The sequence below is a fragment of the Microtus pennsylvanicus genome, chromosome 1 (assembly GCF_037038515.1).
Source record: "Microtus pennsylvanicus isolate mMicPen1 chromosome 1, mMicPen1.hap1, whole genome shotgun sequence".
Taxonomy (NCBI): Eukaryota; Metazoa; Chordata; class Mammalia; order Rodentia; family Cricetidae; genus Microtus; species Microtus pennsylvanicus.
This window is the reverse complement of record NC_134579.1, coordinates 83,643,866-83,668,683: the sequence shown is the minus strand read 5'-3', so window position 1 is coordinate 83,668,683 and position 24,818 is coordinate 83,643,866. Positions and strand designations below refer to the sequence as shown.

Below are 24,818 nucleotides of genomic sequence, written 5' to 3'. Positions count from 1 at the left end.
TTACAGCTGATAAACACCTTTAGTAATGTGGCAGGATACAAGATCAACTTCAAAAAATCACTCGCCCTCCTATACACAAAGGATATGGAAGCTGAGAGGGAAATCAGAGAAGCTTCAACTTTCATGATAGTCACAAACAGCATAAAATATCTTGGGGTAACTCTAACCAAGGAAGTGAAAGATCTATTTGACAAGAACTTTAAGGCATTGAAGAAAGAAATTGAGGAGTATACCAGAAAATGGAAGGACCTCCCTTGCTCTTGGATTGGGAGGATCAACATAGTAAAAATGGCAATTCTACCAAAGGCAATTTATAGATTCAATGCAATCCCCATCAAGGTCCCATCAAAATTCTTCACAGATCTTGAGAGGACAATAATCAACTTTATATGGAAAAACAAAAACCCAGGATAGCCAAAACAATCCTATACAATAAAGGATTGTCTGGAGGCAATACCATCCCTGACTTCAAACTCTATTACAGAGCTACAGTGATGAAAACAATATGGTACTGGCATAAAAACAGAGAAGTCGACCAATGGAATCGTATAGAAGACCCGAATATTAACCCACAATCCTATGAACACCTCATTTTTGATAAAGGAGCCAAAAGTATACAATGGAAGAAAGAATGCATTTTCAACAAATGGTGCTGGCATAACTGGATGTAAACCTGTAGAAGAATGAAAATAGACCATATCTATCACCATGCACAAAACTCAAGTCCAAATGGATCAAAGACCTCACTATCAGTCAGAACACATTGAACATGATAGAAGAGAAAGTGGGAAGTACCCTACAACAAATGGGCACAGGAGATCGCTTGCTATGTGTAACCCCAACAGCACAGACATTAAAGGCAACATTGAATAAATGGGACCTACTAAAACTGAGAAGCTTCTGTAAAGCAAAGGACACTGTCACCAAGACAAAAAGGCAACCTACTGACTGGGAGAAGATCTTCACCAACCCCGCAACAGACAAATTCTGATCTCCAAAATATATAGAGAACTCAGGAAATTAGACTTTAAAATGCTAATTAACCCAATTAAAAAATGGGGCCCTAAACTGAACAGAGAATTCTCAACAGAGGAATTTCAAATGGCCAAAAGACACTTAAGGTCATGCTCCTTAGCGATCAGGGAAATGCAAATCAAAACAACTTTGAGATATCATCTTACACCTGTCAGATTGTCTAAAACCAAAAACACCAATGATAGCCTTTGCTGGAGAGGCTGTGGAGGAAGGGGTACACTCATCCATTGCTGGTGGGAAAGCAATCTTGTGCAACCACTTTGGAAAGCAGTTTGGCGGTTTCTCAGGAAATTCGGGATCAACCTACCCCTGGACCCAGCAAAACCACTCGTGGGAATATACCCAAGAGATGCCCTATCATATGACAAAAGCATTTCTACAACTATGTTCATAGCAGTATTATTTGTAATAGCCAGAACCTGGAAACAACCTAGATGCCCTTCAATAGAAGAATGGATGAAGAAAGTGTGGAATATCTACACATTAGAGTACTACGCTGCGGTAAAAAACAATGACTTCTCGAATTTTGCATGCAAATGGATGGAAATAGAAAACTCTATACTGAGTGAAGTAACCCAGATTCAAAAAGATGAACATGGGATGTATTCACTCATAATTGGTTTCTAGCCATAAATAAGCGTCACGGGGTCTACAATTGCTGAATCTAAAGAAGCTAAATAATAAGGTGAACCCAAGGAAAAACATATAGTTATCCTCTTGGCTATGGAAAGTAGACAAAATTGCCGAGGAGAAAATTGGGATCTTGGGAGTGGGTTGGGATGGGGGTAATGGGACATGGGGTGAGAAAAGGGAGAAGGGGAGGATGGGGGGAAATTGGGGAAAAAGGATGATTGGGATAAAGGAAGGTTGGATTGGGGAGCACGGAAGCACAATCTTTAGTTAAGGGAGTCACCTTAGTTTTGGCAAGAGACTTGAACCTAGAGTGGCTCCCAGGAGCCCAAGCCGAGGTCCCCAGTTAGTTCTGGGGCAGCTGAGGATAGGGAACCTGAAATGACCCTATCCTATAGCAATACTGATGAATATCTTGCATATCACCATAAAACCTTCATCTGGTGATGGAAGGAGATAGAGACAGAGACCCACACTGGAGCACTGGACTGAGCTCCCAAAGTCCCAATGAGGAACAGAAGGAGGGAGAACATGAGCAAAGAAGTCAGTCACATGATCCTGAATGCGACAGACCATATCTGCAGCACATTATCACTGACCTGTGCTGTCTGATGGGTAAGTAGGATACACTAAATGCTCTTTTGTTCTTTCTGACAAGGTCTCACTATGGCCCAGGCTGATGTGCTCAAGAGATCCTTCTACCTCATCCAAGTGGCCACCAGATCTGTCTACATCATTTGCATGACATGTTCAACTTATTATGGGATTATCAGAAAAAAAAAGAAAAAAAAGAAAAAACCCTCATAAGTTGAGAGCAGCTGTGTGCATTTGCACAAGGGTACAAAGACCTAAGAACCAAGAGAGTTACTGCCGTATTCATTACGTTAATAACAATTCAAAGTTGCACCAATAAAGGCCATCTTCAAAAAACTGAGAGGGTCATTTAGCCTATGCTGTTGAATGAGACTCAGTACAGTGAACAGATTACACACTACTAAACACACACACACGCACACACATACACACACATGCACACAGCACTTGTTACTAGGTGAAAGGAACAAGTTTATTCAAAGCATTAATAACACCTATATAGGAAGGACGACCTTGTATTCTGTATCATGTGAGTTTGTTCACATTACTGTGCAATTTCAATAGAATCAAACTGCAAATTCCCTAATGCCTGACATCAGTAAATTTAGCTAAGCGACCAGCAGAGTGATCCTACAAAGTCTAGACTGGACCTACATCCTCGGCCTCATTTCTCCACGTACACCATGTCTTTCCTGGAACACCAGTTTCCCATCCACTTATACAGTTCCATCCTTAGTGCTGAGTGTCAGCTGGAAAAAACCTTTCCCTGAGCAGCCGACCATGGCTGTGCATAACTCGGGTCTTTATTATTATTATTTCACCTTCCTTTCTTTAAAGACTCAAAGCATTATGAAATATTCTTCACTTGTCTCCCGTGTCACTCGCATGAACACAGCATCACAACTGAGGTCTTCCCTGCCATCTTCTGTGGTCCCCTAAGGGTGCCTGGCACACAGGAAGAATACATCTGTAGAATTACTGAAATGCTAAAACTGATGATGATGTACCTTAGCATTACAAAAGCGCCGTGATCACAGGACTGGTGTCAGGTTATAGCTAGGAATGTTCAAGATGTCAAACAGGGCCACTTACCTTCATTATCATCTCAGGAGGAATACAGTGAGTGAGAAGCTCATAGAGCCTCCCGCGGACTTCAAGGAGCCTAAAAAAAAGAAGGATTTGCACTTTATGATAAAAAAGGAACAATTTTAATGACCCAGCTGGTAAGGTCAAGTTTCTTACTTGATTTATCACCCAGCTCTAGACAGAACCTGCCTGACTTGTGCTGTACCAATGAGAGACAGCCCCAGTACACCCACTTCAGTGTCTTCTCAAACAGTCTCATTCTGTAGCCCAACTCGCCTGGGCCTCATGTAGCTCATGCCAGCTTTGAACTGGTAGCACTCTTTCTGCCTCAGCTTCCTAGGATAATCCACCAAGGCCAAGGACCAGTTCAGTTTTTGAAAGTTTTTTTCCATTCATTTTAACAGTAGCTATTTATAATGAGGGCTCCTCATTGTATCACTCACAATAGTACTGAAGAGAAATCTAGACTTCAGGGGCCTAAGAGATGGTTTGAGAGGTAATCTGCTTGTATTACAAATCTAATAACCTGAGTCTGATTGCCAAGAACCCATGGTGAAGGGCCAAAATGATTCCTGGAAGCCGTCCTCTGATCTCTAGAGAGACACACTTATGGCTGTGTGCGCTTATGAGCAAGTACACGCGTATAAACACAAACATGGACACATACACACACACACACACAAATAAGCAGAATAATAAAAATTAAGAAGAAAAAAAAGAAATTAAGAACTTGAAATGTTGAACTAGAGCTCGTTCACACCAGAAACTAAATACACTCACTCTACTAATGAATCAAGTACTCTTTTTATGCAGCTTAGAATTTTATGCTTAAAGTATCTACAGAGAGGCTGTGAAAAGACTGGCCTGTCTCCAGTCAATCACACAAGAGATGAGGTAATGTCAGCATGAAGTATGAACCTAGTCTATAAACTACAGCAGGGACACAAAGCTGACCTTCACCGAAGGGACAGGCAGAGATAACCACAACCAGGATAAGCCAATACGAGTGCAAACCCGAGTCCCTAACTCAGGCTCCCCTCATGGCATTTTGAGGAGGGTGGGACGGAAATGCACATACTGCATGTCAGAACAAGAATAAATAACGATATTCCCTAAACTCAGAAAACAACTGTCTTTGTCTTTCTACAATGCATTACCAAGAAAAAAACAACTGTCCAGGGTTCTGAATAAGCTACTGCAGATGCTCCACTGCAGGTGAATCCAGACAGGGATTTAGAAGTTCTCTCTTAAAAGCACAGGTTCAAACTCCTCTCTCTGTCACACACAGAGTTCAGCACAGCAGCAGCACAAGGTCTCACTAACCACCTGCACTAACTGACAGAAGAATCTCCTGAACCCTAACTCATCAGATAGCTACCTAGAAACACACACTCCTCTCACCACTGTGTTCATCTAAACCACGGACGCTCAGGCTCTCATGGCTGCACTCAAGTCTATTCTGCACCCTAAAAATGATCTACTCCCCCTAGGGCTCGAGGCGGGTTGCTTTTCAGCTGTGACAGGCAAGGATGAGGCTGCGCTTCAGTGAGGCTGAGGAAATGCCACACTGCAACAGCAGGGGACCTCAAAACTGTCATGTTTATTCAGAGCTATGGAGCCTGTCTTAGTTAAGCTGAAGGGGAGAGGGGTGGGAGGAGGGGGAGAAGAGTGGGAGGAGGGGGAGAAGAGTGGGAGGAGGGGGAGGGAAAGGGGAGTCTGGGAGGAGGTGGAAATTTGTTTTTTTCTTTATTCTTCTTTTATCAATAAAAAAAAAAGAAACAACTAGTGGCTGAGACATTTCAGTCCTGTCCACTACTGAGTTAGAAACCCACAGACGTGAAAGGAAACAGCTTTGGAGTATGGCACAACGATACTTTCTAAGTACTTCGTATTTCTCACCACAGATCCTGTCCTTGGGCATGAGCAGTGTCTTGTAGTTCTGGACCCACAACGTACAATCTCTTTGATCTCGGCACCAAAGCACAAGTGCCCTTGGCAGGACAACAAACAGTATCTCCAAGAGAGAAACATTTGGCTAAGTTAGCTCTCAAGCTGGAAGCTCAGGGTCTTTCTAGCACATTCCGCATCAATGACAAAGCAATTACAATAATGACAATTGTTCTTTCAGCCTGAACACACTAGGCTCTTTATGCTGTGCAATAAAACTAAGCTACTTTCTGTGGGGGAAAAAGAGATGAATAAAGTTCAATTTTACACGCTAACATATTGAAGAAAAGCATAAACTGTACGCACTAACTATTTAGGTTCACTATATTTCAGGTCTTACATGCAATTTTTTCCCCTTTCAAATGAGGCTCTGTTGCCAGGAGGCCGCTAGTTAGTTCCCTGCCACTTAGCCCCGAAATAATCACACAGTAGATGCATTAATCAAATCACTGCTTGGCCCATTAGCTCTAGCTTCTGACTAGCTAACTCTCACATATTAATTTAACCCATTTCTACTAATCTGTGTGTCGTCTCGAGGCTGTGACTCACCGGGAAAAGTTCCCTCTGGCTCCAGGGGCTACCTGGATTCTCTCCAATCTGCCCCTTTTTCCCAGCATTCCATTTAATTCTTCCCACCTACTTCTCTTCTGCCCTTCTTTCTCCCAGCATTCCATTTAGTTTTCCCCACCTAGTTCTCCTCTGCCCTTCTTTCTCCCAGCATTCCATTTAGTTTTCCCACCTAGTTCTCCAATCTGCCCTTCTTTCTCCCAGCATTCCATTTAGTTTTCCCCACCTAGTTCTCCTCTGCCCTTCTTTCTCCCAGCATTCCATTTAGTTTTCCCACCTAGTTCTCCTCTGCCCTATCAGGCCGGCCAATTTCTTCATTCATTAACCAATAAAAGCAACATATAGACAGAAGGACCTCCCACACTAAAGCTCGGGAATTATTGTAAATATCGTGTGCCTCCCCCATGTTGTTACCTCTGTGGAGTCTGCTGACTGACTATAGCATTTGCAGTCTCCCTCAGACACACCTCCCAGTCTGTCTCGGGGATTTCTTGGTCTTCAGTAAAAGGGTATCTATGACACCAGAGAAAATACATTAACCACACATCGTCATATTCCAGATGCTCCCTGTGTGACGGCCCCACTCACTGCTGCACTCTGCAAGCTTCACACATCAGTAAGGCTTTCCTGAGGTTCCTGCAGGACTTCTCTGCCAGCCTGTGAGCCAGTTCCGAAGGAAGAGCCAGACCCTCCTTCTTGCAGACACTGGATAACACACTGCAAATCTGGCAGACAAATCAACAAGGAGGAAAGCACATGAGCCAATGTCTAACGTCTGTCCGCATCGCTGTGGAGCCTTTCACAGTGCTGCTGCCTCCTACAGGACGCCATGTGCTGCTGCTGTACACAGTCTTCACTGTCTATTATGAGTGAGCGCTGTCTACTGGGAAACTAGTACATGTTATTGACAGCTGTTAAGACGAAAGGGAAAACGGTGCACTGACTCCCACAAAGGAACCAGGGATTCTCACGTTCTCTATGTCCCCTATGCTCCCATTTCCCCTATGACAAACTAAATCAGCTTTAGGTAGAAGACATTAAATACTTCATCAGTCCTTAGGCACTGAATTCATAACACTCATTTGTTAAAAGATAGATGCAAGAGAACATGTTTTCTATTTGTATTTACCAGTAAACACATCACTCTGTACACCTACTATTGGTTGACCTTTCAGTCTGTCTGATGCGCTTCATCTTGTTTTAGAAAACAAAACTTGAGCTAAGATATTTCTGGAAAGCTTAACATGACTTACGTCATCAATGCTGGGAGCAGGCACACGAATTGCCAGGCACCTACTGCAGATCGGAGGGATCACCTTAGATGTGGAATTGCAACACAAGATCAGCCTGCAGGTGGACATGTACTTCTCCATGGTTCTGCGCAAGGCATGCTGAGCATGCTTTGTGAGTTTGTCCACCTTTGTCAATAGTACCACTGGGTCAAAAAGAAACAAACCAGCTTCAACTGGAGGGCACTCAAGCGTTAAGTCACCATCTGCCTCTCCTGTGTCCTCATTAATAGGTGTGACATCCTAAATAGATGGCTGATATTCTACTTTCACCTCCGCAAAGGGCAGAATCATATTTTTTAAAATGTTATAATCTAACAAGACTAAGAAACCCTGGTCAAAATAAGTTAAATTAGGACTTCTCATTTCATCTCAGCTTTTATCATAACAAAGTTGCAAGACAAGGATGTGCTGATCTATGCTATAAACTCAAAGAATTTGTTAATACTTTGGAAATCTCTGATGCAAGAGTCATAGCCAATGAGTACAGTCAACAGGAGAATCTGGGAAGACATACAGGAAAATTGTATCTGGCTGCACTCGAGGACCAGTCAGCCTTATAGGTTCAGGAACTGTGAGTAGGCAGGGGGTGAATCCAAACAACCTCAATGTGTAAGTCAAACTCCATTCCCATTTCCATAAAAAGAACAAAGACAAAGACACATCATGCCTGAGTGGGAGTCAAAAGAGGAATCCACAACACTTGTCCAAGCTGTGAGAATGTGAAACCACAGACTGCCCACAGGACACACAGGATCACAGCCAGTGTGAATGCAGAAGCCATAAGCAGGAGCAGGCCCCTCAGGGCCCAATCTGTGGCTGAGAACATGGGACCCTGACACAGTGGGAATGGAGCAAGTAGGTGGTTCTGGAACAAAGACACTTCCTGCTAAGAGGATTGCTCCATGCAGAGCCCAGCAGTGGGAGCAGAGTGAGCAGAACAGGAGAGACAAGGACAAGAATGTAGAGTGGTAGGAAATATGGGTCCCGACTTTCTGAAGAAAAAACACAGAAACACCTAAGCCCCAAACATAGAAAAACCCTCTCTGGCCTCCTGCCTTCAAACACTACAAAAAAACCTATTATTTTTTTTATGTTTGGTTAAAGATGGTCAATAGAAAATAATCACACTGAATTCACAGTTCTAAGAAAATAATTACTTTTCACGTAACCATAAATGTAATGGACAAACATGATAATCTAACTTTGGAGCATGAAGACCTGAGTTCAGCTGCAGAAACCATGTAAAAAGATGCTCATAAAACTCAGAGCTGGAGAAACAGAGGCAGATGCATCCCTGGAACTCAGCAAAACAAAAAATATACCAAGGAAGGATGGTGGCCACACTCAGTATCTGATACTTATTCCAGACAGGATTGACTTTTTAGACAGCTTTGTTTATGCTCACCAACACTGAAAGAGTCAGGATAGCTCAACAGAACTCATGCAAGGAACTGCAAACTGTGAGCTCTGCAGAGCGAGCAGACTTCAGTGACAGCACAGGCTGTGGGTCAAGCAACCAGCTTTACTTTAATCTGCTCTGTGGACCAAGCTTCCAAACGTACAGCAATATTTCAAAAAATAACTCTAAGCTGGAGCACAAGGAGTGTAAACTATTTTTTTTTTGTTTTTGCTAAAAATGTAATTCCTACTACTTTTCTAAAAATATTTAGTAGCAGTTTACCTAGGATTAACTTCCAGGTGGTAGTTACTGGCAACGGTGCTGATTTCAATTTTTTTTAGATGGAGTCTGTGAATGAAACAAGAATCTGCTCAACATTTTCTTACTGGCTATCTCCTTTTTCTCATGTATAACCAATCACCACTGACTACCTGAACAGTCTTCCATGTTAACACAGAAATAAAGGAAAAATATATTCACGTTCCACGGCAAATAATAACATAGAAAGAGGAAATCTCATGCACACCTGTTTTACTCCTTCCGCTCAAAAATGTGTCTCTGCAATCCCTTTTAGACAACTGGTGTGAGATGACGGCCATGTATCAACTTAAAGTATGCATGTTCTGCAGCAAAATACTTTTGTGGATTTTCACTTTGACGACACCGTGAATGTCTGTTTCATCTGATGAACTGATTTATGCATACTACACACACACACACACACACACACACACACACACACACTATTTCTTAAGTCATAGGCAGCCAGTGTTGGGGAGGGGTGCATATCTGATCAGTACTAAAAATCCTTGCCAGGGAGACCTGAGACAGCTAACTTCATAAGCACAGGACTGAGTCAGCAACCTGGGCTAGAGCGTGGAACTGGGATGGCGAACTCTACAGGAGCAGGACGGAGCCAGCAACCTAGGCCAGAGCAGACCTGAGACAGTGAACTCCACAGGAGCAGGTACAGCAGAGCAACCAGAGCAAATGCTGAAGGAGTGTGCCAGAGCCAGAGACCTCTACGCGTTCAGGAAATGAGTCTGGGACCTACGAGGAGATAGGCAGGAATCAGTGACCTCTGCAGGACTGGGAGTAAGTCTGAGATCTTCGATGGAGTAAACCTGAACCAGAACACCTGCAGGTCCAGGTGTGAAGATGGGACCTCCCAGAAACTGGTCCTGAGCCAGGAACTCTGAGGGTCGGGGTATGAATCTGGGACCTCCAATGTAGTGGGCAGGAACCAGAGACCTCTGCAGGTTCGGGCACTAGTGAATTAAAAGAACATTTGAAAACTTTAGAAGAAAAAGAAGCAAACTGACCTAAGAGAACTAGATGGCAAAAAATAATCAAATTAAGAGCAAAAATCAACAAAAGAAAACAAAGAAAAAAATACAACAATCAATAAAACAAGGAGTTGAGCTTACACATGACCCCCCCCCGCCATGTCTGGGTTTTTTGCAAGGTCCTTTGCTCAGGAACAGTTTTCTGCTCCTACACTAAGGCTACCCACCCAGAGCAGTGAGCGCCTACCTACAGGGCAGGCCTCAAGAATCCCTGGAAAGGGAGCTCGCGCACCTCCAGCTTGTGCGCCAGGGTCTCCTGAGCTCTTCTGGATACCACCCTGCCTGCTCCGTTCATCCTTTTGTCCCCGGATCATTGGGCTACCAGGCGGCCCTGTTTAGGTGCTGAGGAGTCCCATCTGGACGGGTAAGTGTGTGCTATCCAGGGGCGGATTGTTCCGGAAGAGAGCACAACACCCCTCCTTCAGCTCCTTCTGCAGGGCTGTCTTTCTTACACACACCCCTCTCCCCAAATCTGGGTTTTCTGCAAGATTCTTTGCTCAGGAACAGTTTTATTCTCCTAGACTAAGGCTACCCACCCAGAGCGGTGAGCGCCTACCTACGGGGCAGGCCTCAAGAACCCCTGGAAAGGGAGCATGCGCACCTTCAGCTTGTGCGGCAGGGTGTCCTGTGCTCTTCTGGATACCGCCCTGCCTGCCCCGTTCTGTTCTTCCTTTTGTCCCCAGATCATTGGACTACCAGGCATCCTTGTTTTGGTGCTGAGGAGTTCCATCTGGACGGGAACTGTTCCTGCTTCTACACTGAAGACATACACCCAGAGAGTCAGTCACAGCAAAGACTGGACCAAGACACCAGGCCTCTCCTGGATTCATTTGAAGGAAGAGATGGGAAGGCGCCAAACAAGAATTCCTCCAACAACCTGAAAGGCAACATGACATCACCAGAATCCAGGGATCCCGAAATAAGAATTTCACACCCTACTCCAGAAGAATTAGAAGAAATTGACTCAAAAGTGAACTATATGAAAATAATAGAAGACCTTAAACAGGAGGTGAAAAACTGCCATAAACAATTAGAGATTACAAACATAAAGGTAGAGGAAATGAATAAATCGCTCAAAGATACCCAAGAAAACCAAGAGAAACAAGAAAAAGCAATCAAACAGGTAAGGGAAGCGGTTCAGACTTGAAGATTGAAATGGAAGTAATGAAGAAAACACAAACCGAGGGAAGGATGGAGATGGAAAATCTGGGTAAATGAACAGGAACTACAGAGACAAGTACTACCAACAGATTACAAGAGATAGAAGAAAGAATGTCAGACACTGAAGATACCATAGAGAAAATAAACACACTGATCAAAGAAAACAGCAAAACCAACAAATTCATATCACAAAACATTCAGGAAATCTGGGAAACAATAAAAAGACCAAACCTAAGAATAATTGGGATAGAAGAAGGAGAAGTACAGCTCAATGGTGCAGAAAACATATTTAATAAAATTATAGAAGAAAACTTTCCCAACCTAAAGAAAGATATTCCTTTGAAGGTTCAAGAAGCATACAGAAAGCCGTATAATAATCACAACACAAAACATACAGAATAAAGAAAGAATATTAAGAACTGCAAAGGAAAATGGTCAAGTTATATATAAAGGTAAACCTATCAGACTTACACCTGACTTCTCTATGGAAACCATGAAAGCCAGAAGGTCCTGGATAGATGTACTGCAGAAACTAAGAGAACATGGATGCAAGCTCAGACTACTATATCCAGCCAAGCTTTCGTTCACTATAAATGGAGAAAATAACATTTTCCAGGATAAAAACAAATTTAAACAATACGTAGCCACAAATCCAGCCTTACAGAAAGTAATAGAAGGAAAATCACAAACCAAGGAGTCCAACAATGACCACAATAACACAAACATCTAGAGACCCTTCACCAACACGAATCAAAGAAGGGAAACACACAAACTCTATGACTAAAAATGTGACCGGAGTTAAGAACCACTGGTCATTAATATCACTTAATGTCAATGGACTCAACTCACCTATAAAAAGGCACAGGCTAAGAGATTGGATAGGAAAACAGGATCCAACATTCTGCTGTTTACAAGAAACACACCTCAACCACAAAGACAGGCACCTACTCAGAGTAAAGGGCTAGGAAAAGGCTTATCAAGCAAATGGACCCAAGAAACAAGCAGGTGTGGCCATACTAATTTCTAACAAAGTTGACTTCAAACTTAAATCAATCAGAAAAGATGGAGAGGGACATTTTATACTCATAACAGGAACAATTCATCAGGATGAAGTCTCAATCCTGAATATCTATGCCCCTATTATAAAAGCACCCACGTAAGTAAAAGAAACATTACTAAAACTCAAGGCTGCCATCAAACCGCACACACTAATAATAGGAGACTTCAACACTCCTCTCTCACCAATGGACAGGTCAATCAGACAGAAACCTAACAGGGAAATAAGAGAATTAATGGAGGTAATGAATCAAATGGACTTAACAGACATCTATAGAACATTCCACCCAAATAGGAAAGAATATACCTTCTTCTCTGCAGCTCATGGAACCTTCTCGAAAATTGACCACATAGTCGGTAACAAAGCAAACTTCCAGGTACAAAAAAAATATTTGTAACCTCCTGCGTCTTATCAGATCACCATGGATGAAAGTTAGAATTCAACAACAATGCTACCCCCAGAAAGCCTACAAACTCATGGAAACTGAACAGTCAACTACTGAACCACACCTGGATCAAGGCAGAAATAAAGAAATTAAAGTCTTCCCTGAATTCAATGAAAATAAAGAAACAACATACTCAAACTTATGGGACACTATGAAATCAGTCCTAAGAGGAAAGTTCATAGCACTAAGTGCCAACCTAAAGAAAACAGAGAAAGCACACATTGGAGACTTAACAGCCCACCTGAAAGCTCTAGAAAAAAAAGAAGCAGACTCACCTAGGAGGAGTAGAAGACTGAAATAATCAAACTGAGGGCGGAAATCAACAAAATAGAAACACAGAAAACAATCCAAAGAATCAATGAAACAAAAAGCTGGTTCCTGGAGAAAATCAACAAGATTGACAAACCCCTATCCAAACTAATCAAACGGCAGGGAGAGATTATGCAAATTAATAAGATCAGAAATGAAAAGGGGGACATAACCACAGACGCAGTGGAAATTCAAAGAATCATCAGATCTTACTACAAAAGCCTGTATGCCACAAAACTGGAAAATGTCAAAGAAATGGACACGTTTTTAGATAAATACCATATACCAAAGTTAAACCAGGAACAGGCGAACAATCTAAATAGACCTGTTAGTCGCGAAGAATTAGAAGCTGTTATCAAAAACCTCCCTACCAATAAAAGCCCAGGACCAGATGGTTTCAATGCGGAATTCTACCAGAACTTCCTAGAAGTCCTAATCCCTATACTCCTTAACGTACTTCACAATATAGAAACAGAAGAGTCATTGCCAAATTCCTTTTATGAAGCCACAGTCACTCTGATACCAAAATCGCACAAAGACTCAACCAAGAAAGAGAATTACAGGCCAATCTCACTCATGAACATCAACGCAAAATTCCTCAACAAATACTGGCAAAACGTATCCAAACACATTAGAAAAATTATCCATTATGATCAAGTAGGCTTCATCCCAGAGATGCAGGGCTGGTTCAACATACGAAAATCTATCAATGTAATCCATCATATAAATAAACTGAAAGAAAAAACCATATGATCATTTCATTAGATGCTGAAAAAGCTTTTGACAAAATTCAACATCCCTTTATGATAAAAGTATTGGAGAGATTAGGGATACAAGGGTCATACCTAAATACAATAAAAGCTATTTACAGCAAACCGACAGCTAACATCAACCTAAACGGAGAGAAATGCAAAGCCATCCCACTAAAATCAGGAACATGGCAAGGCTGTCCACTCTCTCCATACCTCTTCAATATAGTGCTTGAAGTCCTAGCAATAGCAATAAGACAACATAAGGTGATTCGAATTGGGAAGGAAGAGGTTAAACTTTCATTATTTGCAGATGATATGATAGTGTACATAAGCGACCACAAAAAACTCCACCAAAGAATTCCTACAGCTGACAAACCCTTTAGTAATGTGGTAGGATACAAGATCAACTCCAAAAAATCAGTCGCCCTCCTATACACAAAAGATATGGAAGCAGAGAAGGAAATCAGACAAGCATCACCATTCACGAAAGCCACAAACAGCATAAAATATCTTGGGGTAACTCTAACCAAGGAAGTGAAAGATCTATTTAACAAGAACTTTAAGGCATTGAAGAAAGAAATTGAAGAGGATACCAGAAAATGGAAGGATCTCCCTTGCTCTTGGATTGGGAGGATCAACATAGTAAAAATGGCAATTCTACCAAAGGCAATTTATAGATTCAATGCAATGCCCATTAAGGTCCCATCAAAATTCTTCACAGATCTTGAGATGACAATACTCAACTTTATATGGAAAAACAAAAACCCCAGGATAGCCAAAACAATCTTATATAATAAAGGGACTTCTGGAGGCATTACCATCCCTGACTTCAACTCTATTACAGAGCCACAGTAATGAAAACAGTGTGGTATTGGCATAAAAACAGAGAAGACGACCAATGGAATCGTATAGAAGACCTGGATTTTAACACAAAACCCTATGAACACCTCATTTTCAATAAAGGAGCTAAAAGTATACAATGGAAGGAAGAAAGCATCTTCAACAAATGGTGCTGGCATAACTGGATGTAAACCTGTAAAACAATGAAAATAGACCCATATCTATCACCATGCACAAAACTCAAGTCCAAATGGATCAAAGACCTCAATATCAATCTGAACACACTGAACCTGATAGAAGAGAAAGTGGGAAGTACCCTACAACATATGAGCACAGGCGATCGCTTCCTAGGTATAACCCCAGCAGCACAGACATTAAGGGCAACATTGAATAAATCGGACCTAATAAAACTGAGAAGCAAAGGACACTTTCACTAAGGCAACCTACTGACTGGGAGAAGATCTTCACCAACCCCGCAACAGACAAAGGTCTGATCTCCAAAATATATAGAGAACTCCAGAAACTAGACTTTAAAATGCTAATTAACCCAATTAAAAAATGGGGCACTGATCTGAACAGAGAATTCTCAATAGAAGAAGTTCAAATGGCCAAAAGAGACTTAAGGTCATGCTCAACCTCCTTAGCGATCAGGGAAATGCAAATTAAAACAATTTTTGAGATATCATCTTACACCTGTCAGACTGTCTAAAACCAAAACCACCAATGATAGCCTTTGCTGGAGAGGTTGTTGAGGAAGGGGTATCCTTATCCATTGCTGGTGGGAATGCAAACTTGTGCAACCACTTTGGAAAGCAGTTTGGCGGTTTCTCAGGAAATTTGGGATACAACCTACCCCTGGACCCAGCAATGCCACTCTTGGGAATATACCCAAGAGATGCCCGATCATATGACAAGGGCATTTGTTCAACTATGTTCATAGCAGTATTATCTGTAATAGCCAGAACCTAGAAACAACCTAGATGTCCTTCAATGGAAGAATGGATGAAAAAAGTGTGGAATATCTACACATTAGAGTACTACGCTGTGGTAAAAAACAATGACTTCTCGAATTTTGCATGCAAATGGATGGAAATAGAAAACACTATACTGAGTGAGGTAACCCAGATCCAAAAAGATGAACATGGGATGTACTCACTCATAATTGGGTTCTAGCCATAAATAAAGGTCAGTGAGTCTATAATTTGATATCCTAAAGAAGCTAAATAAGAAGGTGAACCCAAAGAAAAACATATAGCTATCCTCCTGGTTATAGGAAGTAGACAAGATTGCCGGGGAAAAAAATGAGATCTTAGGGGTGGGGTGGGAGGAGGGTAAGGGGAGAAGGGGAGAGAAAAGTGAGAAGGGGAAGATGGGGGAACTTGTGGAAACGGGATGATTGCGATAAAGGAAGGTTTGGATAATGGAGCAGGGAAGCACAAATCTTAATTAAGGGAGCCATCTTAGGGTTGGCAAGAGACTTGGACCTAGAGGGGCTCCCAGGTGCCCAAGGTGAGGTCCCCAGTTAGTTCCTGGGGCAGCTGAGGATAGGGAACCTGAAACGACCCTATCCTATAGCCATACTGATGAATATCTTGCATATCACCATAGAACCTTCATATGGCGATGGGAGGAGATAGAGACAGAGACCCACACTGGAGCACAGGACTGAGCTCCCAATGTCCCAATGTGGAGCAGAAGGAGGGAGAACATGAGCAAAGAAGTCAGGACCACCAGAGGTGCACCCACCCACGGAGACAGTGGGGCTGATCTATTGGGAGCTCACCAAGGCCAGCTGGACTGTGACTGAAAAAGCATGGGATAAAACTGGACTCTCTGAACGTGACAAACAATGAGGGTGGATGCAAAGCCAAGGACAATGGCACAAGGCTTTGTGGGAGCCTAGCCAGTTTGGATGTTCACCTTCCTAGACATGGATGCAGGGGGGCGGACCTTGGACTTTCCACAGGGCAGGGAACCCTGACTGCTTTTCAGACTGGAGAGGGAGGGGGAGAGGAGTGGGGGGAGGGGGAGGGGGAGAGGAGTGGGAAGTGGGGGGGAGGAATGGGAGGCTGGGAGGAGGTGGAAATTTTTTTTCAATAAAAAAAAGTAAAAAAAAAAAGAGTTGGTTCTTCGAGAAAAATAAACAAAACAGACAAACCTTTACCCAAACTAACCACAAGCCAGAGAGAAAATATCCAAATTATCAAAATCAGAAATGAAAGGAGGGACATAACAACAGACATGGAGGAAATCCAGAGAATCATTAGGTCATATTTCAAAAACCTGTATTCCACAAAATTAGAAAACTTAAAGGAAGTGGACAACTTACTGGATAAATAATCACTTACCAAAATTAAACCAAGACCAGATAAGCAAATTAAACAGACCTATAACTGCTAAAGAAATTTAAAAACGGTCATCAAAAGTCTCCTAACCAAAAAAGGTCCAGGACCAGATGGTTTCAGCTCAGAATTCTACAAGATTTTCAAAGAAATATTACCAATATGCCACAAATAACTCCACACCATAGAAACAGAAGGAACATTGCAAAGTTCTTTTTATGAGGCTACAATTACCCTGATATGCAAACCACAGAAAGACAATACTAAGAAAGAGAATTACAGACCAAACTCACTCATGAACATTGATGCAAAAATACTCAATAAAATACTGGCAAATCGAATCCAAGAACACATCAGAACCATCATCCACCATATTCAAATCAGCTTCATCCCAGATATGCAGGGATGGTTCAACATACAAAAATCTGTCAACGGAATTCACTACATAAACAAACTGAAAAATAAAAAACACATGTAAGGCTGGATTTGTGGCTACGTATTGCTTAAATTTGTTTTTATCGTGGAAAATTTTGTTTTCTCCATTTATGGTGAACGAAAGCTTGGCTGGATAAAGTAGTCTGGGCTTGCATCCATGGTCTCTTAGTTTTTGCAGTACATCTATCCAGGACCTTCTGGCTTTCATGGTTTCCATAGAGAAGTCAGGTGTAAGTCTGATAGGTTTACCTTTATAAGTAAGTTGGCCTTTTTCCTTTGCGGCTCTTAATATTCTTTCTTTATTCTGTATATTTTGTGTTTTGATTATTATATGGCGAGGGGATGTTTTTTTTTGATCCAGCCTATTTGGGGTTCTGTATGCCTCTTGAACCTTCATAGGTACATCCTTCTTCAGGTTGGGAAAGTTTTCTTCTATAATTTTGTTAAGTATATTTTCTGGACCGTTGAGCTGCACTTCTTCTCCTTCTTCTACTCCAATTATTCTTAGGTTTGGTCTTTTTATTGTGTCCCATATTTCCTGAATGTTTTGTGATGAGAGTTTGTTGGACTTGCTGTTTTCTTTGATCAGTGCGTTTATTTTCTCTATGTTATCCTCAGACTCTGAGATTCTTTCTTCTATCTCTTGTATTCTGCTGGTTATGCTTGTTTCTGTAGTCTCTATTCGTTTACCTAGATTTTCCATGTCCAGCCGGCCCTCTGTTTGTGTTTTCTTCTTTGCCTCCATTTCATTTTTCAAATCATGAACTGTTTCCATTATCTGCTTGATTGTTTTTCCTTGCTTTCCTAGGGTATCATTCACTGATTTACTCAATTCCTCGAACTTTCTGTTATACTTCTCCTCCATTTCTATAAGGGCGTTTTTTATATGCTGTTTAAGGGTGTCAATCCCTGTCATGAAGTCAGCTTTTTCTCCTTCTTCTTGATTAAGGTGTTCATGTCCTCCTGTTGTGAGGTCGCTGGCTTCTGGTGGTTTCGTGTTGTTTTTCAGATTGTTGGGTGAATTCTTGCATTGGCGTCTCCCCATCTCTTCCTCCCAATATTCTCCTATGGATCTTCTTTTACAGGATCAGGTCTTCTTGCCAACTGATGTACCTTCCCAGTGATGTCACTCCCCCGTGATGTTTCTCCTGGAGTCCAGTTTGGATCTCCTTGCTGCTTGGTTAGCTCGCAAACAAAGGGCCCACCCTGCTTGCTGCAGGCAGGTTATGGAGACAAAGGAGCTACTACCTTCCCCTTTGCACTCACCTTCTGGTTCAGTCCCAGCGCCCAGGCAGGCTGAGCATGGAGGCGCTCTGCCCCAAGAAGAGAGGGGGGAGAGAAACAGGGGGTGGGGGGATCTGGATGTAAGCTGGATGGGATAGGAATAGCGAGGAGGTACCGGGCAGTGTAGCCCTGTAGGTTGATCAGGAAGTGTAGGCGGGCTGTTCCCTGGTGCCGCAGCACTCACTCACCACAATGATGTCTCACTAGGTGCCCTGATCGCAACTCCGTGCTGCTTGGTTCGCTCGCAGACAAAGGGCCCACCCTGCTTGCTCATAATTGGTTTCTAGCCATAAATAGGGCTCACAGAGTCTACTATAGGCGAATCTAAAGAAGCTAAGTAAGAAGGTGAACCCAAGGAAAAACATATAGTTATCCTCTTGGATAAGGGAAGTAGACAAAATTGCCTGGGAGATAAGTGGGATCTTGGGGGTGAGGTGGGATGAGGGTTAGGGGAGATGGGGAGAGAAAAGGTAGAAGGGAAGGAGGGGGGACTTGGGGAAACAGGAGGATCGGGATAAAGGAAGGTTGGATAGGGGAGCACGGAACCACAATTCTTAGTTAAGGGACCCACTTTAGGGTGGGCAGGAGACTTGACTCTAGAGGGGCTCCCAGGTGCCCAAGCTGAGGTCCCCAGTTAGTTCCCTGTGCAGCTGAGGATCGGGAACCTGAAATGACCCTACCCTAGAGCAATACTGACGAATATATTGCATATCATCCTAGAACTCGCATCTGGCGATGGATGGAGATAGAGACAGAGACCCACACTGGAGCAAAGGACTGAGCTCCCAAGGTCCCAATGAGGAGCAGAAAGAGTTAGAACATGAGCAAAGATGTCGGGACCACGAGGAGTACACCCACCCACTGAGACAGTGGAGATGATCTACTGGGAGCTCACCAAGGCCAGCTGGACTGTTACCAGAAAAAGCATGGGTTAAAACTGGACTCTCGGAACATGGCGAACAATGAGGGCTGATGAGACGCCAAGGACATTGGCACGTGGTTTTGATCCTAAGCAATGTGCTGGCTTGGTGGGAGCCTAGCCAGTCTGGATGTTCACCTTCCTAGATATGGATGGAGGGGGGAGGACCTAGGACTTACCACAGGGCAGGGAACCCTGACAGCTCTTTGGACTGGAAAGGGAGGGGGAGAGGAGTGGGGGGAAGGGGAGAGGGGTGGGAGGAAGGGGAGAAGAGTGGGAGGAGGGGGAGAAGAGTGGGAGGAGGGGGAGGGAAATGGGAGGCTGGTGGGAGGAGGTGGAAATTTGTTTTTTTTTTCTTTTCTTTATCCTCCTTTTATCAATAAAAAAAGAAAAATAAATAAAATAAAAAACACATGGTCATCTCATTTGATGCTGAAATAGCTTTCAAAAAAAATACAAAGGACATACCTAAACATAAAAGGCAATATACAGCAAGCAAACAGCCATCATCAAACTAAATGGAGAGAAACTCCCAACAATCCCACTGAAATCAGGGAAAAGACAAGGTTTTCCAGTCTCTCCATATCTATCCAACATAGTTCTTGAGGTTCTAGCTAGAGTAATAAGACCCAAAAAAAAGGAGATCAAGGCGATACAAACTGGAAAAGAACTCAAACTCTCACTATTTGCTGATAATATGATAGCTTACATAAGTGACCCCAAAAATTCTACCATTGAACTTCTACAACTCATAAACATTTCAGTAATGTAGCAGGATACAAGATTAACTCAAAAAAATCAATAGCCCTCCTTTATACAGATAAATGGGTCGAGAAAGAAATCAGAGAATCAAACATCACCATTCACAATAGCCACATATAGCATAAAATATCTCGGGATAACTCTAAGGAAGACTTGTTAGATAAAAACTTTAAATTTTTGAATAAAGAACTTGAAAAAGACACCATAAAGTGGAAAGATCTTCCCTGTTCTTGGGTAGGTAGAATTAACATAGTAAAAATAGTAATCTTACCAAAAGCAATCTACAGATTCAATACAATGCCCATCAAAATCCCAGCAAAATTGTTCACAGACCTCGAAAGAACAGTACTCAACTTCATACGGAAAAGCAAAAAACCCAGGAGACCCAAAACAATCCTGTACAATAAAAGAACTTCTGGAGGCATCACAATCCCTGACTTCAAACTCTACTACAAAGCTACAGTAGTAAAAACAGCCTGGTGTTGCCATAAAAATAGACAGGCAGACCAATAAACCCGAATCAAAGACATGGACATTAATTCACACACCTACAAAAACATGATTTTTGACTAAGAAGCAAAATATATCAAATGGAAAAAAGAAAGCATACTTAAGAAATGGCGCTGGCAAAACTGGATATCAACTTATATAAGAATGAAAATAGACCCATATCTATCACCACAAAACCTGCACAAAACTCAAGTCCAAATGTATCAAATATCTCAACTGGGTAGTACACTTGAATGCATTGTCACAGGAGACCACTTCTTAAATATAACCCCAGGAGCACAAACACTGAGAGAAACAATTAATAAATGGGACCTCCTAAAACTGAAAAGCTTCTGTAAAGCAAAGCACATGGTCAACAAGACAAAACGACAGCCTACAGAATGGGAAAAGATCTTCACTAACCCCACATCAGATAGATGTCTAAGCTCCAAAATAAATAAAAACCACAAGAAATGGCTCATCAAAAGAACAAATAATCTAATAAAAAAAATGGAGTATAGACCTAAATTGAGAACTCTCAACAGAAGACTCTAAAATGGCTGAAGGATACTTAAGGAAATGGTCAACATCCTTAGTCATCAGAGAAATGCAAATCAAAACAACTCTGAGATTCCATCTTATACCTGTAAGAATGGCCAAGATCAAAAACACTGATGACAACTTATGCTGGAGAGGTTGTGGAGAAAAGGGAACACTCCTGCATTGCTGGTGGGAATGAAAGGTGGTACAGCCCCTTTGGATATCAGTGTGGCGATTTCTCAGAAAATTAGGAAACAACCTTTCTCAAGACCCAGTAATACCGCTTTTGGGAATATATCCAAAAAATGCTCAATCATGCCACAAGGACATATGCTCAACTATGTTCATAGCAGCATTGTTTGTCATAGCCAGAACCTGGGAATAACCTAAATGCCCCTTGACTGAAGAATGGATGAGGAAAATGTGGTTCATTGACACAATGGAGTACTACCAGCAGAAAAACATAATGACATCTTGAAATTTGCAGGCAAATGGATCGATCTAGAAAATATCATATTGATTGAGGTAACCCTGGCCCAGAAAGACAAATATACGTACTCACTCATAAATGACTTTTAGATATACAGCAAGGAAACCCAGACTACAATTCACAATCCTAGAGAATCTAGACAACAATGTGGACCCTAAGAGAGACACAGATGAATCTAATCTACATGGGAAGTAGAAAAAGACAAGATCTCCTGAATAAATTGTAAGCATGGGGACCATAGGAGAGGGATGAAGGGGAAGGAAGAAGCTTGGAGAGGAGCAGAGAAAACTGTATAGCTCGATAAAATAAAAAAAGTATTTAAAAAAAAGAAAAGAAAATCCTTGCCAGAAACATCTGCCGAGCCCTGACAAGAGATGCTTACTGTGATAGATTGAGCTCAAATCTCAATTTTTTCACCACGACACCATAAAGTTCTCGTAGGATACACATAATTGTTGTATTTTTTCAAGCACCTGATGGCCCATATAGTAGGAGGTGAGGAAAGTCACCAAACTGCACCTAGCGAAGAAAGAACAAGGCATTTTACTTCGTCGAACCCAGGTGCTCCAGGTTAAACTACTTCTAAAGTACTAAGGTATTTTGTTTACTATCCGACTCCAATAGAAAATTCATCAAACTCTCATGTTTGCTTTCTCTGGGCACTAATTTAATCTAACTTGCACGAACAACACAGAACATGCAAGGCACAACACTAAATGCTTAAAGGCAGGGACTCCCTCAGCAAGCTCTCTGAAAGGCACTTTCAAAAATGAGGGCTGATGGGAATGTGGAACTGATCTCTGTAACTGAGACAGATGTTTGTCTTGCCTGGGTTCCCAAAATGATTTTCTTGCTAAGAAGGGGGTACACTGATTCCCTTGCAAGTTCACGTGGGGGATACAGGAAGACTGCACATAAGGGATGCTATGGGAAAGAGTGTGTTATCAAACAGCAATAAGAGAATGACATCAAACTAAAGGGCACTATGGGCATGGGGGCTTGATCCGATGAGAAGATGTAGACTTTAAAAGTAAATTCATTAAGGCGTAGGAATACTATACTAACCCCTGTCCTAAGAATATAAACAAGTAGCCACAGGAATCAATAAAATGTGCCCATCCTATGGCTAGGAAACTTAACGTTGAAGCTACTGTAAAAACCGCTGTGCATACACATGAAGTATAATGCTCGATTTTTATATTATTGCACGCATTATAAGAACAACAAAAAAGACAACTAAAACATATCTTCCACTTCCCTCCCAATTCTTCCAAAAACTCTCATATGGAGGATAGAGGCACTAGGTAAAATAAGTCCTCGTTTTCAGAAAGGACTTAGCTGTGATTCCGAAGAGGCTAGTAACTACGAACAGGGTGCAGGGCACTGTCCCCTCCATCAGCCCGCCATCTAGCTACCTGCAGCAGGAGAGCCTGTCGGCCCCAGCCCTTCCTACAACCGGGGTTTGCAGCCTCCGCCAGGTCCGCACCCCAAGCTCACAGGACCCCTGTTGGCAGAAGCAGCACTCCGGGGAACTTGTCACTTTGGGTCCCCGCTAGCCCTGCAGCGCCTGTCTTCACACTCCCTTATCCTAGGGCTTTTCAGGAAGCGGCAGAACGTGCCGGCCTCCGCCGTCCCGGTCTGCTCACCAGGTTGCTCAGCTGCGCCGCCTGTTCCTCGTGATAGTCAGGCCGGTCGAGGGAGCTGGGCTGGTATTTGTCCACCCAGAGGCTCATGGCAGCTGGAGTCCCACCACTGCGCCAGCCAGCTAGACGAGTTTCCCGCGAGCTCCAAACCGCGGGTCACTTCCAGCAGCGGACGACTTATGGATTAGAGACTATGGTACCCGAATGGAGCCTGAAATAGTCACCGGCAAAGCGCGCAGCAGCCTCTCCACCCCAGCATGGGAAATTCATGGTGCAATCCTCGACCTTTTATTCTCACCCTCTGTTACATTTTAGAAAACATTCGATGGAATTAAAGACACATCAATGACAGTCTGAGCATCCAATCTGAGTGCTTAGGAAGTTTCCTCGATTTCATGCATCCATTCATTTATAAATACATTGAAATTTTGGCCACGGATTTTTCTTTACTTGTAGAGTTGGTTTTCTCTTATTTTTTTTTTTTATGCCAAAGAGCTTTTGCCTACATGCATCTGTGAACTGTGTTCTTGGTGCACTTAGAGGTCAGAAGAGGACCTCAGATCCCCTGCCACTAGGGTTACAGATGGGTGTGAACTGCCATGGGAGTGCTTGGGAACTGAACCCAGGTCCTCTACAAGAGCAGCCAGTGCTCTTACCCACTGAGCCATCTCTGCCGCTGTTACAGTGGGTAACATTCAGTAATGTTGCAGGATATAACTCAGAAAAATCAGTAGCCCTCCTATATACAAATGATAAAGAAGCTGAGAAAGAAACCAGAGAAACATTACCCTTCATAATAGCCACAAATAACATAAAATATCTTGGGGGTATCACTAAACAAATGGCAATCCTACCAAACGCCATCTAGAGATTCAATGCAATCCCCATCAAAATCCCAACATAGTCCAAGTGCTCTGCAATTCAGTTTCTCTGCTACAGTAACCAGTGAGATGACATTTCAGATACAGAGATGACTTCTAGCTCTAATAATACTCAAGGTTTTACATTTTGTATATTACCTACCCAAAAAGACAGAAAATATGTTGTGGGATTCTGTATAAGGGCCAAATTAGGGAAGTTCTCAATGATACATATGTCTTCAAGTCTTGCTGCAGCAGTAGAAAGCAGCTCATGAGAAGCCTCTCCTATCTCCACTCCCGAGCTTCATGGTTAATGAACACTGTCTAGTGCTGATACATTTTGAACTCTAATGCTTCCATTAAAAGAATCCAAAAATAGGTATAGTTCTCTCAAAATTTCCATCATGAATGACCGCATTTTGACTCGAAATCGCTTCCAATTGTGCTTTATCCCATTCCACAGCTTCCATCTAAGTAGCAACTCCATCTTTGTGAACCTGGCCAGTGAAAAGAAAGTGAAGTTCATGATTAGCTTTATAGAATTCTGATCTACATTTGAGTTCAGCTTTCCTTACCACATTTTTGCTTTGCCTT

At 42.4% G+C, this 24,818-nt stretch overlaps 1 pseudogene; it reads right to left on the bottom strand.

The window, feature by feature from the left end:
- Positions 1-3,129: 3,129 nt before the first annotated feature.
- On the bottom strand, positions 3,130-23,454 carry LOC142840125 (replication factor C subunit 3-like; annotated as a pseudogene).
- Positions 23,455-24,818: the final 1,364 nt, after the last annotated feature.